This window comes from Nicotiana attenuata, chromosome 7 (assembly GCF_001879085.1).
Source record: "Nicotiana attenuata strain UT chromosome 7, NIATTr2, whole genome shotgun sequence".
Taxonomy (NCBI): Eukaryota; Viridiplantae; Streptophyta; class Magnoliopsida; order Solanales; family Solanaceae; genus Nicotiana; species Nicotiana attenuata.
This window is the reverse complement of record NC_031995.1, coordinates 51,438,155-51,455,447: the sequence shown is the minus strand read 5'-3', so window position 1 is coordinate 51,455,447 and position 17,293 is coordinate 51,438,155. Positions and strand designations below refer to the sequence as shown.

Here is a 17,293-nt window from a genome sequence, read left to right as displayed (position 1 = left end):
TTCACGGACCACAGGAGTTTGCAGTATTTGTTCAAGAAGAAGGAGCTAAAGTTGAGGCAAGGAGGTGGTTGGAGCTGTTGAAAGACTATGATATCACCATTTTATATCATACGGGGAAGGCCAATGTGGTGGCCGATGCTTTGAGTAGGAAGTCGGCCAGTATGAGAAGTCTTGCTTATATTCCGGTCGGTGAGAGGCCGGTTGCTCTGGATGTTCAGGCTTTGGCCAATCAGTTCGTGAGGTTGGATGTTTCTGAGCCCAGCCGTGTGTTAGCTTGCACAGTCGCTCATTCTTCTTTATTGGAGCGTATCCGAGATCGCAGTATGATGATCCCCATTTGTGTGTCCTTAGAGATACGGTGCAGCACGGAGGCGCCAAACAGGTTACCTTAGGTGATGATGGAGTTTTGAGATTGCAGGGTCGAGTTTGGGTGCCTAATGTGGAAGGACTCCGAGAGTTGATTTTAGAGGAGGCCCATAGCTCCCGGTACTCCATTCATCCGGGCGCGTGAAGATGTATCAGGATTTGCGGCAGCATTATTGGTGGAGGAGAATGAAGAAGGATATCGTTGCATATGTGGCTCGGTATTTGAATTGTCAGCAGGTTAAGTACGAGCATCAGAGGCCTGGTGGGTTATTCCAGAAGATTGAGATTCCTGAGTGGAAGTGGGAGCGTATCACTATGGACTTTGTTGTTGGACTCCCACGGACTCAGAAGAAGTTCGATGCAGTGTGGGTTATTGTTGATAGGCTGACTAAGTCGGCACATTTCATTCCTGTGGCAGTCTCCTATTCTTCCGAGAGGTTAGCTGAGATCTACATCCGGGAGATTATTCGTCTTCATGGTGTGCCCGTGTCTATCATTTCGGATCGAGGTACGCACACGGGTTGAGTTGAGCACAGTGTTTCATCCTCAGACGGACGGGCAGTCCGAGCGGACCATTCAGATTTTGGAGGATATGCTCCGAGCTTGTTTCATTGACTTTGGAGGCTCGTGGGATCAGTTCTTGCCTTTAGCAGAGTTTTCCTACAACAATAGCTACCAGTCGAGTATTCAGATGGCTCCTTATGAGGCTTTATATGGTAGGCGGTGTCGGTCTCCGGTTGGATGGTTTGAGCCGGGAGAGGCTCGGTTGTTGGGTGCGGATCTGGTTCAGGATGCCTTGGACAAGGTCAAGATTATTCAGGATAGACTTCGTACAGCTCAGTCCAGGCAAAAGAGTTATGCCGACCACAAGGTTCGAGATTTGGCTTTCATCATCGGTAAGCGGGTATTGCTCCGAGTGTCGCCTATGAAGGGCGTGATGAGATTTGGGAAGAAGGGCAAGCTTAGCCCTAGGTTCATTGGCCCGTTTGAGATTCTTAATCGAGTGGGAGAGATGGCTTACAGACTTGCGTTGCCGCCGAGCTTATCAGCTGTGCATCCAGTATTTCATGTGTCCATGCTTCGGAAGTATCACGGCGATCCATCTCACGTGTTAGATTTCAGCACTGTCCAGTTGGACAAGGACTTGTCTTATGAGGAGGACCCGGTAGCTATTCTAGACCGGCAGGTTCGTCAGTTGAGATCGAAGAGTTTTCCTTCTGTTCGTGTTTAGTGGAGAGGTCAGCCTGCTGAGGCATCGACCTGGGAGTCCAAGTCCGATATGCGGAGCCGTTATCCCCATCTTTTCCCCGACTCAGGTACTTCCTTCTTATGTCCGTTCGAGGACGAACGGTTGTTTTAGAGGTGGAGGATGTGATGACCCAAAAGGTCATCACTTATTTTAGAAATAAATTATGCGCTCCGAGGCCTTAAAAACCTCTTTCAGCATTACCTCGATTTACGTGCGCAGTCTGGGCACGTAACCGGAAAGCTATTATGTGAAAATCTGTGAAAAATGTTGATTTTTTGACTTAAAATGCATTTAAGTTGACTTCGGTCAACAATTTGAGTAAACGGACCCGGACCCCTGATTTGACAGTCCCGGAGGGTCCGTGGAAAAATATGGGACGTGGCGTATGTCCGAAATCGAATTCCGAGGTCCCAAGCCCGAGAAATAAATTTTAAAAAAAAATTATTTTCTGGAAATTCTTATGAGTTTTGGAAATGAAATGCATTTAGAATTTGATGGTATCTGGCCCATATTCTGGTTCCGGAGCCCGGTACAGGTCTTATATGTGAAATAAGATGAGTCTGTGAAATTTGGTAAGAAACGGAAGTCGTTTGAGGTGATTCGGACCCGTAGTTGTGAAAATTTCTACTTCAAAAGTTTTGAGTTTTTTCTTAGATTTATATGCTAAATTCGTTGTTTAAGAGGTTATTTTGGCGATTTGATCGCACGGATAAGTTCATATGATGTTTTTGAGTTAGTACGTATGTTTGGTTTGGAGCCCCGAGGGCTCGGGTAAGTTTCGGAAAGTTTTTGAACTTGGGAAAATTGCAGAATCTGCTGTCTGCTGGTGTCCAGGTGTTTGTACTATGCGATCGCATAGGGAGGTTCGCGATCACATAGTGTAAATTTCAGGGGGGTCCATTTTGTGCTATGCGATCGCGTAGGTTCTTCCGCGATCGCGTAGAGTAAAACCAAGCCTGGGAAGGGAACCCATTTTCTTCTATGCGATCGCACTGCCTTGTCCGCGATCCAGTGACCAATCCCCCTTACCCTATGCGATCGCATACCTTTGTCCGCGATCGCAGAGGCCATTTTTGCCCAGTCATTTAAACACATATGGAATTAAACCAAAAAGTTCATAACTTCTTCTTCCAAACTCCAAATTAGGCGATTTTCGAAAGAGAACTTCACCACAAATTCATAGGTATGTAATCTTAGACTCATTTTCTTCAAATTCCATTAACACCCATTAGATTTCTAGGCCTAAATCATGTACTTAAGGGTAGAAAATTAGAGATTTGGGTAGAGTTAGGGCTTTTTGTATATTTGGGATTTAGACCTCGTTTTGGGGTCGAATTTTGGAACTAATTATATACTCGGGCTCGTAGGTGAATGGGTGATCGGGTTTTGGTCCGAACCTCGTGTTTTGACCAAGCGAGCCCGGGGTCAATTTTTGACTTTTTGGGAAGAATGATTGGAAAGCTATAATTAAGCATTTGGAGTTGGATTGTTTAGTGTTTATTGATGTTACTAAGTCGATTATATCTAGATACAATTGATTTGGAGCCAAATTCAAAAGGAAAAGCGGTGTTTGAGGCTTGAGTTAGCCGTGGAAGTTCGAGGTAAGTGTTTCGTCTAACCTTAGCTTGAGGGATTATGAGTTGTGTCCTATTTGCTACATGTTACTTGTTGAGTACGACGTATAGGCATGGTGACGAGTATCTATACATTGGTGTCAAGCATGACCGTGAGTCTTAATTGAAATTGTTGTGTTCTTAAATAATACTACGGATGTTTAAGTTGATGATTCTCTGTATTGAGCAAGGATTATAATTATTCTCGTAGAAATTACTTATGATTGAGTATTGGTGTTAGTTGAGGTAGTTTGATGTTGGAACAAGTTTGGTTATAGCTCTTTCTCCCTTGCCGGGATGTATTTACTTATACTGTCGATTTCCTTGCCGGGATAATGTTGTTTCTTTATTGATCCCTTGCCGAGACTCTACTTGCGCATTGGTATTTAACTGTATATGTGGATCGGGTTGCACGCCGCAACAATACTATAATTGGATCGGGTTGCACGCCACAACAATAATAAATAATATGGATCGGGTTGCACGTCGCAACAGTAATAAACGATATGGATCGGGTTGCACGCCGCAACAGTGATAAATGATATGGATCGGGTTGCACGCGGCAACAGTGTTATTATATTTTGGATCGGGTTGCGCGCCGCAACAATAGAAGATACGAATTGTTTATAGATTGGCTGCGAGTTTTCATTGCTTTGCTGTAGGTTCTAAACGGTTCCTTATGTGCCTCTCTTTAATTACTGTCGGTATTGATATTCCCCCGCAGCATGTACCCCCTCCCATCTTTACTTGTTTATTCCTGTTTTATTTTTCGTTGCATATTATATTACTGCACAGATTTATTTGGTAGTCTGGTCCTAGCCTCGTCACTACTTCGCCGGGTTAGGCCAGGCACTTACCAGCACATTGGGTCGGTTGTGCTGATACTACACTCTACACTATATGCAGATCCCGGAGCGGCAGCTTTTGGACCGTAGCATTTGGGTGGTTGCCTTCAGCCCAGCTAGAGATCCCGAGGTAGTCCTGCAGGCGTCCGCAGGCCCGGCGTTCTCTTCTATCTTTATATGTATTTTGTTTTCATCTACTTCCGAGACAGACAGTACTTTCCTTTCAGACATTTGTATGTAGTATTTATAGACAGTCCGTGATATTGTGACACCGGATTCCGGGTAGAGATGTATGTTGGCGTAGTTGTATTGTATATTGTTAATTCATCAGATTAAGTCTTCCGCTTGTTTCTATTTATCGTTAATGTTTCACTGTTGATCACATGTTAGTTTAAATTGTTAAAAAGGACTAATAAATGAGTTAGAAATTCTACAATATGCGACTTGCCTAGCTTCCACGAGTAGGCGCCATCACGACTCCCGAGGGTGGGAAATCTGGGTCGTGACAAAAAATCACTTCTATTAATTTCTGTTTAGAAATATTAAACAGCCCTTCATCCAGCTAAAACCTTGAATTGGCGTTCTTTTGGATCACATTTTCCTATGTATTATTGATTCATCTTTATTTAGTTTCTGCGAAAAAGTACTGCTGCTTGCTCATTTCCTCGAACAATTCACTAGCAGTTTATATCTGTCCTTTTCAGAATTCAACTAAGGTCATTTAGAAGGCATACATATTCAATGCTCTCTTAATTTCATTCATTCAATGAAAACTGTGATAAGAATGTTACATAAGCACAGGTAAACTTTTTCTTTTCTTTTTTGGCCTGTGGTCAGCCAAGGGAAGAACAAGAGGGAAATTACTGCTGTCCTTTCCAGAGGCTACGCGAAAGCTTCCCGTTGCTGTGTCGGTAGCTCCAAATCAGGTTCCAACGCTGTTAGAGGAGAAAAATACTCATCTACCATGTCACTCGTTACATGTCCCAAGCTTGGGGGATCCCACTGCATGTGATGTCAAACAGTAGGTCAATTCAAAAACTGGCAAATAGCTTTGATCTAAGAAATGAATTATGGTTAGCTGAAACAAAAATCTCCAGTAGGTAGGTAAGCAAGGCCAGATTACTACAGAAAATGGACTTAGGCGGCATTATCTACAAGACAGATATAACGGTGATGTTTGGACCAACTTGCGTTCACCTTGACTATTCCACCAGGGCACCAAGCACTTGCTACTTCCCACCGCACAGCACCGGGTAACTCTTTTTTCTTTCCCTTTTTTTTTTTTTGAGGTGGTAACATCACGTGCCGGGTAACTTTACTCACCAAAACTTTAACAAATGGGAAGAAGTCACCTAACGTTTTTTGTCCTTGTTCGGATTTGAGCACTGGTCTTCAAGATTTTCACCCACCTCGTTGACCGCTAGGCCATGCCCTTTAGTGCTCATAAGACAGACCCCAATAGAGTTGATGCTCTGATTAGCATTATGTAGCAATATTCGCTGATGTGTGCTTTTTGTGTGTGTGTTTCTTTGTTTGTGTCAGCGTGTTCTCCCTCAAGGTTTGGCTTAAACTGTAACAAACTATTGAGAATGTTTTTCTGCCCGAATGAGTTACAAAAATGCATGCTTTAGAGGTGTAAATTGTTTTCTACGACTACCTACAATCTTACTCCATACAGTTGCTCCACATGAATAAATTATTTTCACCCTTTACTATTTATGACTATCATAGAAGATTAGGAACATTCTTGTTTGTTTTGTAGGCTGGCAGCCTTCATGATGAATCCTTATGCCTCACCCACCACTTAATACTACCATCACATGCCCTAACCTTTATCTTTAATCAATGACTTCAAAAAAATGATTCTACACATAAATTATTTATGTGAAGACACATCAAACTCAATGAAGTGCCCAAAAAAAAGGTTTACCTTGGGGGAAAGATCTTTATCCAACATCCGTGCTCGAACCCCCTGTAAGAAGACACAGGTGCAGTTTCAGTTGCAAGGACTCATAGCTTCTACTAATTGAACCCGATTCAAGAAACATGCTGTACCTCACAGTAGTCACGAGTAATTCGTCCAAAGAATGCTTGTAATGTCATTCGATACTCACGAATTAAGCACCGGTCAAGAGTTTGAAATCTGCCTTCACGTATCTGGTAGAAAAAGCACTTTGTGGAGTGTCATCCAAGAATGCAGGTGGGCATGTTACAGGATAAAATGTTCAAAAGGAACTTACTGATCTTAAAGAAACCTTCAAGCTCAATGGTGACACCTCTCTTAGTCTCTTCAGTGTTGAAATGCACCAGGCATCTGCTGTTTTGCCTGCCTCACTTTCCTAAATTCTTTAAAAATTAGTAATCAGAGGTGTGCCAAAGAAAAATATGTAGAAAACAAGAGAAGAAATTTAGACCCTATGTGTATTGCCAGGAAAGAAAACTCTTGTCCTTTAGAAACTATTTTGAATAGATTTGTGAGCTTGGGTGGATTTGCTATCAAATCACAAACCTAGAAAGATTTCTATATGCTTTCTGAATATTGTTTTCAGACAAAGATGAGATGTAGATATCTATTATGTACACGGACAAAAACTTTGCTTTTGAATTCGGCTTTAAGTTCTCATCCTTCAGAATTTTGTTTGATTGAACATAAAAATAAAGATATTAACTCTCATATCTTTTTAAGAGCTTTTGCTTAGCAAAATAGAAGTACATCTTTTTTACAGAAACAGGAGGTAAAGATTACATGCTTACCAGAGAATCAATGATTTCCTCTACTGTCTCATGGCAGAAACATTTATTAAGTGTTTCAATCCTACACAGGACAGACAAGACGAATTAACAAAAACATCAGATATAGGCTGGTATTTAAGCAGAAACGACGCAGAAGGAAAACAGGATAGATAACCAAAAACTTCTGAAAACTAAAGAAAAACCACAATTAGAAGATTCATGAAAGCATGAGAAAGCTAAATCCATAATCATCAGCTTGTAAAATTCATACTCCTCAAATTACATAATTTTAAAGCATCAGGAGTTAAGGCAAGCAAGGTATTAATAGATACAGAAGAATGATAAAACAAACAGAGCTCACGGTGCAATGAAGAGTTCTAAAGAAAGTAACTAACAATGCCAAACATTTTAATTTTGTAATTAGTAATTCTTTTATCAAGATTGCATAGGGCATAATCTCCAATAAGCATGTTTATGTATCACAAAAAAGACGTAGCTATACGAAGTGAATGCCACTTTGCTGAAATTAATTATAAAAATTAGCTAAAATAATTGCTAGAAGGCAGAGAACAACTCAAAATAGGTCAGTGCACGAAGCATTACGAGAACTAGGAAGCATGAAAACTTTAGGGTCCATAGACTGGTTCAAGTGGTTTCTCCAACAAGAGGGAGTGCGGCACTGAATTTCTAATGAAGCCTAGACACCTAAAGAAGCTTAATGAAACCCAGTGAAGGGAAGCTCAAACAGTATGGATCTCTAATTTGGAACTGGTTCACAAGATAAGCAGTACCTTTGAAGTACACTCATTCGATCCGGATGGACAATATCTCCAAATTTTGCAAGGGAACTTTCAATGACAGGAGGTTCGTCCGTTATAAGCTTTCCGAGTTGTTCCTCGATTAAGGGAAGCCTCTGAGAGGATTGAAAAGGAGAAAGGTGACATAGCCAGATGATACATATATCAGGTAATCTTAGTAACTGTACAGCAACCGGAAAAATATATGATTCAATGTAAGGAACTGACTTCGCTGAGACAGTAGTGTGTAGCAAGACCACAGGACATCATTTCCGCTCCACTGAGCTTGTTTCCTGTTAGGGCCAGGTACTCTCCTGCAAATGCAGTACATAAGCAGCTCCCTAGCAACTAATATTGCCTGTTGCGACAAATCTTGAACCAGGGTGAGCCATGGTACACACAGCAATACAATGGCATTGAATGTATGAATTGCTCAGTGAAGGAATAATATTCATGACGATAATAGAGTATGTTTCTCAATATCGTTAATTGAGTATTAATAAATCCAAAGAGGAATTACTAGCTGCAGTTCATTGTTTTATATTTCCTACTTTTTCTTTAAAAGAGATACCAACATAAAGAATTTCCTGTGTCAAAACACTGGGGGATGGACAAGAGAAGAATTTGGAAGGAAATCAAAATTCATGGACCTTTCCGAAAAAAGGTGGAGCAGTTATGTAAGGTAAGAAAAGATATCTATATCTTAAAAGCTGAACTTCATCAAAAAGAGATATCTTAAAAGCTGAAGAGTTGAGCACATATTATTTTCATTAGATAGACCACTTAAAGAAACCCAATCACATCCAAGCTCTCCTCCCTTCCTTTTCCATCTCCTGTCCAGATGACCAGCACCCCGCTGCTCCTCTTCTTTGTTCCAATGAGAATATCATCGCCAGAATGCCATTCCCTTAAAATATCCACAACTTCCCTTTCTACCTTGTCCATCCATAAAGGTTAACAAATCATTGATGTCTTCACTCCTTCCAACATCAGCAGCACAGTTTTTATTTCACTCCAGCATTCAACATTTCGTGTCCAAAAATGTGACTGAGATGAGAACAGAAGTACTCTGGCAACAATTTTGTTTTTCGTGTGATAAATTTTTTTTTTCTTTGAGGAGATGGAATAAGAGACCTAATGTTGGGAACAAATCCAGAACACGTGATCTAGGCATATGGAAGACAAGTCTGACAGCTTTGTTTGAGGGTAAGGGCAGCACCCTCTTACAGAAAAGAGAAACTCCAAATAGGATTTGACACCGAGAGGTGTAATTTTCCACTTAGATCACTAGAAAACGTCCAAAGGAGATAGCTTTCAGTATTAGCTTTTCAGTGTGGGAACTGAGTTGATTCCTGATAACTAGCTGCTAATAAATTTATCACCATTTGAATCCACAAAACATCAACAAAATGACTGCTTCCCAAATTAATTGGCAGATTTACCTAAATAACCAGGTAGGTGTGCGAGGTAAAAGGATGCACCAGCATCTGGATGGAAACCAATCAATATTTCAGGATTGGCAAAAACCTGCAATTATCATAGCACCATTTTAATTAATCAGAAGTCCATAAAGGAAGCTATGTAAGGAACCTCTTTAAGTGTTTTTTTGCAAGGATAAAGTGAATACATTCACTTTAACTATCACATATTCCACGATCCAACTTTAGTAAACCTATTTTTTCTTACCAAGCAACTATCATGTTTAAGCAAATTCTCAGAAAAGATATCAATATGGAAAATCACAAGTTAGATCAATCTTTGGTTCAAATAAAGAAGTCCAAAACGTCAATCATGGATATCAGGATCACAACCTTATCACTTGCATGAAAAATGGTGAGAGAATAGGAGTGGATAATAGAAAATGAATCATATGAAAGAGAGTGAAGTTGAAACCAACAGGTGCTACGCCATAAGATCAGAAAAGAATATAGTTCGGCATAAAGCAGCGCAAAACATAGGGTACTCAATTGGTGATATGACAGACGAATTACATGGAGGAGCAAGAGGCAAAGTTAAGAAACGAAGCTGATTGCAAGCGAAAGTGTCTTCTTTTGATCCCAAGAAGAAAAGGTAAGCTAGAAATTTCTGTTTCCTTTCTCGAGATCATCCTTGTTAGGGACTCAAAATCTCTTTACCTCAACTCAGAAGGAAGAATTTGTTCAAATATTTAGGAAAAACAAAAAAAAAAAGGATTAAGACTGTTCAACAATATGAAAATTGCAATCTGGACTCAAAATATGCATGCCCATACAACTAGTCACATAGGCACCCCCAGTAGGTAGAATACCAGAGTCAAAAAGTATTTAAATTTGGTCAATTTAATGGTAAAACTAACAAAGAACAGCAGAAGTTATGTTATTCGTTTATGGGTACGTATTAAGTATGGATGTGCATAAGTATTCAATGTGGGAAACACCAAACATTTTGCTAATTTATAGTGTATATTGAAGAATCCACACTAAGTATTCCCACCCTTATTGCACTCGCTTGACAGGGATACATCAAAGCAAATGAAAGATACTTAAAAAGAACAAAATTGCAGAATAAGGGCACATATACTACAGTTTTTTCAGTCGCAACACGGAATGTTCCTGGGATTGAAATTGCAGCTCCACCACCCATTGTGATTCCATTTAGAAGAGCTACCTGCGTGAGAATCAGTTGAGTCCTTTAATTGCAAGAAACTACTCCCATTGCCAAAAGAGGTGTAATACAGTCACCCAAAAGAAGAAATAGAAAAGGTAATGGAAAGTTATTGTCAATCAAAAAGGGAAGAAATCCTAGCTTAAAGCTAATATAGATGAAGATCTTCATAAATGAGTGTGGGACTCCATGCATCACACATTCACACTAGAGACTAGCAAATCACAGAGTGCTGACAGAAAAATAATGGATGTGAAAACGTCCTTAGTCCAACACTGGCCCAAACAAGCTATTCGGGTTTGTCCCTGCTAACTCGAAAGCTCAAGTCCCAATCACTAGTAGTGGAGAACTCAGAACCTTATAAACTACTCAAATAAGCCATACTATGTTGACAAGTATTAAAATGAAAGTTAACTGATCGAGACAACTTGCACATACTGATTCATTCTCATGATCCGGTTCCTCTATGGAGTGACACTGTTACTAACTGCTTGTTATCTCATTCAATCGCATGTCTTCCTCTGTTTTACAGCACAAAGGTCCTTCTTCTATCCTTTATTAGGATCAATCTCTGATTCCTCTTCTCAATTGGTGTTTGGGTGTACAAGCTTCATCCAAGATCTCACTCCCGGAAATGACAAGCTCCAGTCAAAGTCTATCAAATGTACTTTCTTGGGTACTCCCATCACTAAAAAAGTTACAAATACTGCTACACATAAGTACTTTGTCTCAGCAAATGTAATGATTTTTAGACATCCTCTACTTCTCACCAAATTACTAAATCAAAAGGCCATCCCCACGGTTCTTCCCATTCCAACTCGTCTCACTCCAGCTTCTCCTCCTTAAGTCCACTCCAAACGACCTCTAGTCTACTCCAGATGACCTCGACCAAACCTCCACCAGCTAATAAGCCGATATTTCTACCCATTATACAGGTACATAAAGTCCGTCATGTGACTCATTGCCTACTTCCAGGACATCCCCTGCTTCGGTTGAGCACCATCAGATGCAGCTAATCTTCCTAATGCTCTAACATGTAAAGAAAACGAAAAGAAGTGATTTGGTAATTGAATTGTTTGATTATCTCCTCAAGTATGTTGGGGTTAAAATAGTGTTTACATGTAATCCTAAATAAGAAAAGAAAGTAATTCTCTTCCTAATTACACAATCGTAGGAATTGACTCTTGCCACATTAACAACTTACTAATTCTTAGTGCAACCATCAGTAGGGTGTAAAACTAAGCATCTTAAATAGTGTTATTCTAATAGAGATATAGATAAAAAAATTAAAGAAGATAAACTTATAAGCAATCCGAGATATATTAATAAGCACAGTTTTAGTTAATGACTCAATTAATTGAAGCAAGTTAAAGAGAATGCAAGTAGTAAATAAATTGATAAGGAAGCTCACAACTCTAGGCTTTAAAATTAAATTCTCATGTAGTTTTAGTAAATTGTCAGTGAATTCCATAACATATCATCGTTTTTATTTAATTGTCAGCTAAATTCTCGAGTGGTGTTTAGTAAATTAATCCAACAATTGACTGTCTGAACAAATTGAAGTTTTTCTAAATTTGATACTTGATAATTGAAGAATTAATTACTAACAATTCTCTGTGAGACGATACTCTTATTCTTTATCACTTGATTGAGACTTAAAATTTTGTGTCCGCGCTACCGAGCAACAGAGCACAATTCTTTATCTTACCACTAAAACCACAATCCCTTGATTCTAAGAAAGGGGAGACATTGAGCACACTAGGTTAAGCAAAGGAAGAATCTAAAAGAGTGGTGATTCAAATGAGCACAGAACAGTCATTCCTCTTGTTTGATAAGTAAGTGAAAGAGGATTAATATTGGAGGGGTTGGAAATATTTCTGTGTTAGCTTTTTATAGTATCGCCGAAAATTGGAAAAGAAAAAATATTTTCTTTTACCTACCTTCCGGCCCGAACAGTCAACCAGTAAGTAACCAATACTCTACTTATGGAAAGGAAGCAATAAGTTTCTGAGTCATTTATCCGCCTTTTCCCCTCCATGATATCAAACATAGTATTAATCCGTATTTTATGTTTAAACAGGTAAAATTAAGAATTTCTGCATAGTCCAAGGAGATTAAATTCCAAGAGAACACAAGTAGAGTATAATGGCGAGGATAACTAGAGTGAAGAGCAGTAGAGCAGTAGGAGTGAGCCAAATATTTAGATTTCTAGAAAAAGACTGCTTTCCCCTCACTAATGCCTTTTTCGTCAAAAGGAAGTGGAGGAGTAATGAGCACCAAACTGCTAATATTTCACTATTCCAGTCCATACAACAGTGGGAAGGAGAAGCCAATGAGAGGAACCAAGAGATTGTGGTCAATTCTGTCATAAAAAAACTGTGGTTTTATAGTGAAGTCCATTATTTTTCAATGCAGTAACCAGTAAAAGCTTATTGAAGTGGTTAAAACCTAGGTTCAGCAATTAATAAGGTTATTTAAAGGCTAGCAGACCTTGACAGATTCTCGAACATTATAAGAAGTTAAAAAGTAAATAACTATACACTTGTACTCTTGCAGAGCCTGCTGCCTTTAAGAAGCATTAACTTAATTCAATACTTGGACCTTGGGCGCAGAAGACATTTTACCTGCACCCTTCATAGAATCTCTGATCTTCTAAGCTTCTCTCATTATTGAGAAAAGGCAACAAAGGAGGAGAAATTAGTATAAGAAGCCGTGGATAGACCTACTAAAACTTCTTCTTTAGTTGTCAGCAACATGTTTTAAGTTCCAAGAAGCCGTGGATACAGTTGCTCAACTAGATCATAATGTGTTGCTGAAAATGTGTGATAGACTGGTTACAGGGATTCGTTCTATTGGAGAAAACCAGTATCTCACCTGGAACTTTGGACCCAGAGTACACCAAGAGGAATATCCAATGATTACAAAAATTTCTGTCATCTATTATCTGGAGAAAAGGAAGAAAAAAATAGACACTCACCTGTGGTTTCGAGTATGTGCCAATAACATATGCTAGACTGTATATTTTCTGATAAAGTTCTTTGCACTCGTCAATGTTACCTGCATAATATAATGAGAAAAAAAAAAGATATATAAGGGAGAAAAGAGCTCCCAAAATTAATAACAACAGAAGAAGGTTCCCCGCAGCATTTGTGTAAACAATTAGTGCAAAAATCAATATATCATGATTTTGAACGTTATATACAGAGGAGGTGAGTTGGAGACCAAAATTTCAAATAGGTGAAGATAAGAGAAGTGGTTGGAGAGGGTGATTGGGGAAGACGAGGTGAGGGAGGCAGTAGAGAGATATGCACGCGATAAGTATCCAGTTCCACCATGGCTTTCTTCCAACAGTGACGGAGTACGGCTTAAGGAAAAGTTACGGAGACCATTGTTGCTTATCAGGAGAACGGAGAATTTGAGAGAAGCCCAAATGCAACTATAAATGGGAGCAACGATTATTAAGGACTACAAGCCTACAAATTTAGTGGGAAGCATCTATAAGATAATTTCTAAGGTGCGTCTACATCTCAGAATGCATCCGTGGAAGGAAGACATGACTCGTTTTTTCGAAACTTATCTTCAAACATTGTTTGGTTATACATTGGACTGAATTTAAAAAAAATGAACATGAGTTTCAAATGAAGTAAAAATTCATTTTCTTCACAAAGCTACAACAAATTTTCAAGTGAAATGCATGTCCAAACATAATTTCAAATTCCAAATACCTGTTTTCAACTTAACTCCAAATACTACTTCTCCTCAACAATCACATTTTTTATGTCCAAACACCGGCTTTGGTGGAAAACCAAGTAGTCGACTTCAAAAGGAAGCAAAGAGAGCCGCGGATCTAAAACTAGACGTTGATGGACTTTATAATTATGAAGATGGGGATTCAGGAAACGGGTGAAAGAAGTGGATTAAGTTTTTCATAAACTGTCATGCCTCACCAGGAAATGTGAGATCATTACGGTGGGTGAAGAAAACAATATTGAGAATTTAGCATAGGTGCTAAATAGCAAGAGGAATAGCAGTTGTACCTTTCTGTACCATATTATAGTATTGATAACATCACCGCCAGCACAAAATGCACGGCCCTTCCCCTTTCAAAAGTTGAAAAATAAAAAAGGAAACTGATCACTCAATGGAAAAATTATTGTACAAGCCGAGAACATTTTCAACTAATTACCCTCAATACTAGGAACCCAATAGCAGGATCATCTTCCCAACTTCTGTACAGCTGCAATAACCTAGACACCTGTATACAACAACAACAACAACAACAACAAAAAGAGTCATTCAATGAGACGGAAAAAAACAGTTAACAGCAACAACAAAATATAGATGCATAATTTGAAGGTGAAAAACTGACAATTGAATAATTGAGAGCATTAAGCACAGAGGGCCTATTGAGAATAACAGTCCTATTAGAACCTTTCCCTTCAACTATTACCTGAAATCAAGAAATATTAATTATTTGTGGATCATTGGTTAAAGTGGAAGTGTCAAATATAGTGTAATTGATAAAGTGTGTGAGCTTACTGGGTCGACAATGACATCGCTATTGGACAGAGTACAAAGGTTTCTGCGTACAACACGACGCAGCAAGAATGGTCTGAACCTCAGCATTTCTCGGAGACAGACAAATTTTACTTCTGAGCAGTGTCGCCATACAAGTTACTCTATTCCAAAGCGTTTAACCATCCTCTATATATTTAAAAAATTTGGCATGGCTAGAAACATCTAAATTTTAGAGGGTGTTTGGAGTTTCTTTTAATCTCGTCAAATCAACTTTTAATCTCTTTCAAACTTTTTTTTTGCGTGCTTAAAATAAGATAAAAACTGCTTAAAACGAGTCAAAAATACTAAACTGGGCAACCCAATTTATTGCTTTTTGACTTAAAATCTATTTCGGCTGAAAAGCTACTTTTATTAAGTCAATTCAACGGCGATGAGTGAAATAGTTTACAAAATATATTTGTGATAATAATTTATAAAATATGATAATAATATAATTTTGATTCCAATAGCGATATGAAGTTATGAGTTAAGATAATAACAAACAAAAATAATTTCGTCAATTTTTCTCTTTTGGTAAATAACTGATACCCAAAGCCAAAAAGTCATTTATTTTTGAAAACATCTGATTGACATTTTAAAATGCATTATTATTATTATTTTGCATAGTATTGTTTCTTTTGTTCTATAATAGTAATCTTCGATCAAAATCTGAAGAATCTGGGTTGATGATTTTAGCCCTTTTAAATTACTGGGTTCTAAATTACCAATTTGAACATATTAAACTCAGTCTCCAGCTCCCGTTTGCAATTGCTTAGATTTGAACCCTAGTCTCATGTAGTTTTACATTCTAATTGCATTAACCGTTAAACCACAGTTTTGGATGTTGCAACACATAATATGATAATAATTATCATGATAATTACCAACTATCTAAATTTAATTAGTGAAAAACAAATAAATTTATTAATTTAGCTGTCGAAGCTAATCAAATCGACTTTATATAGGCAAAAAGTAGACTCTTATTGGAGATTGGATGCGACGACCCAAAGGTTCATCACCTATTTCCTCATTCGTTCCGTGCTTCTGAGGCCTTGAAAACCTCATTTTTACTTGCCTCGATTTGCGTGCGCAGTCCGGGCGCATAGCCGGAAAGCTTTTATGTTGAAATATGTGAATTCTGTGAAAAATTTGAAGAATTTTGACATTAATATGATTACAGTTGACTTGGTCAACATTTTTGGTAAACGGACCCGGACTCGAGATTGGACGGTCCCGGAAGGTCCGTAGAAAAATATGGGACTCGGGCATGTGCCCGGAGTCGAATTCCGAGGTCTAGAGCCCGAGGAAAGAATTTTTCTATGAAATTGTTTTTCTGAAATTAATAAGGAAAATGGAAATGAAAATTGATTAAAAGACTGTGGTATCGGGCTCGTATTTTGGTTCCGACGCCCGGTACAAGTCTTAAATATGTGTTAAGCGCTTTCTGTAAAGTTTGGTCGAAATCGGACATGACGTGTTTCGGACTTAAATATCTAAAGTTTGAAGTTTATGAAGTTTGAAAGGAAAATGATGATTTTGAGGCTTGATCCAATGATTTTGAGGTTATTTTGGCGATTTGATCGCTCGAGTAAGTTCGTAAGATGTTATTGAGTTAGGGTGTGTGATTGGTTAGGAGCCCCGAGGGCTCAGGAGTGTTTTCGGAGGTGTTCGGGGTGGTTTTGGACTTAGGATGATATCAGATTTTCTGCAATTTTTACACAGGGATTTCCTTCTTCGCGATCGCGCTCTTCCCCACGCGATCGCATAGCACTGAGTCGTCTTGAACCACGCGATCGCGTAAGCCAAATCCTTGGATCCCAGTAGTTCTTCTACGCGATCGCGTAACCCTCCACGCAATCGCGATGACCAGTCAGTGGTACCATTCGCGATCGCATCCCTAATCCCGCGATCGCGTAGGGCAATTTTGCCCAGCGAATTTTTAAGTTAAAAACAAAACAGTAGCACGGGATTTTTCATAAAAACACACGAAACCCTTTCTTCTCCAAGCACTTAGGCGTCCATTGAAGCTCCCTTTCATCAAAACTTCTTGGGTAAGCATTGTTCAACTTGTTTCCTTCAATTTCCTTCATTAATTAGTGAATTCCTAGCCCTAAAAACATGAAATCAAGGTAGAAATTATGGGTTTTGGGTAGAGTTAGGGTTTTGAGAATTTTGGGTGATTCAACCTCAATTTGGGGTCGAATCTTAAAACAAATTATATATTTGCACTCGTGGGGTTATGGGTGATCGGGTTTTGGTCCGAGCCTAGAGTTTGGACCATGTGGGCCCGGTGTCTAATTTTGGTATTTTTGGAATAATGCTAGAAAATTCATATCTAGGCTATGAGAAATTGCCATTGAGTCTTTATTGATATTGTTGAATTAATTATGCCTAGATATCCCTGTATTAGAAGTGGAATCACGAGGTAAAGCGATAGTTGAGGATTAAGTGGATTTCAAGGCTTTGAGGTAAGTGTTTGGTTTAACCCTA

At 38.9% G+C, this 17,293-nt stretch overlaps 1 pseudogene; it reads right to left on the bottom strand.

Moving 5' to 3' along the window:
* LOC109229081 lies at positions 4,739-14,952 on the bottom strand (annotated as a pseudogene).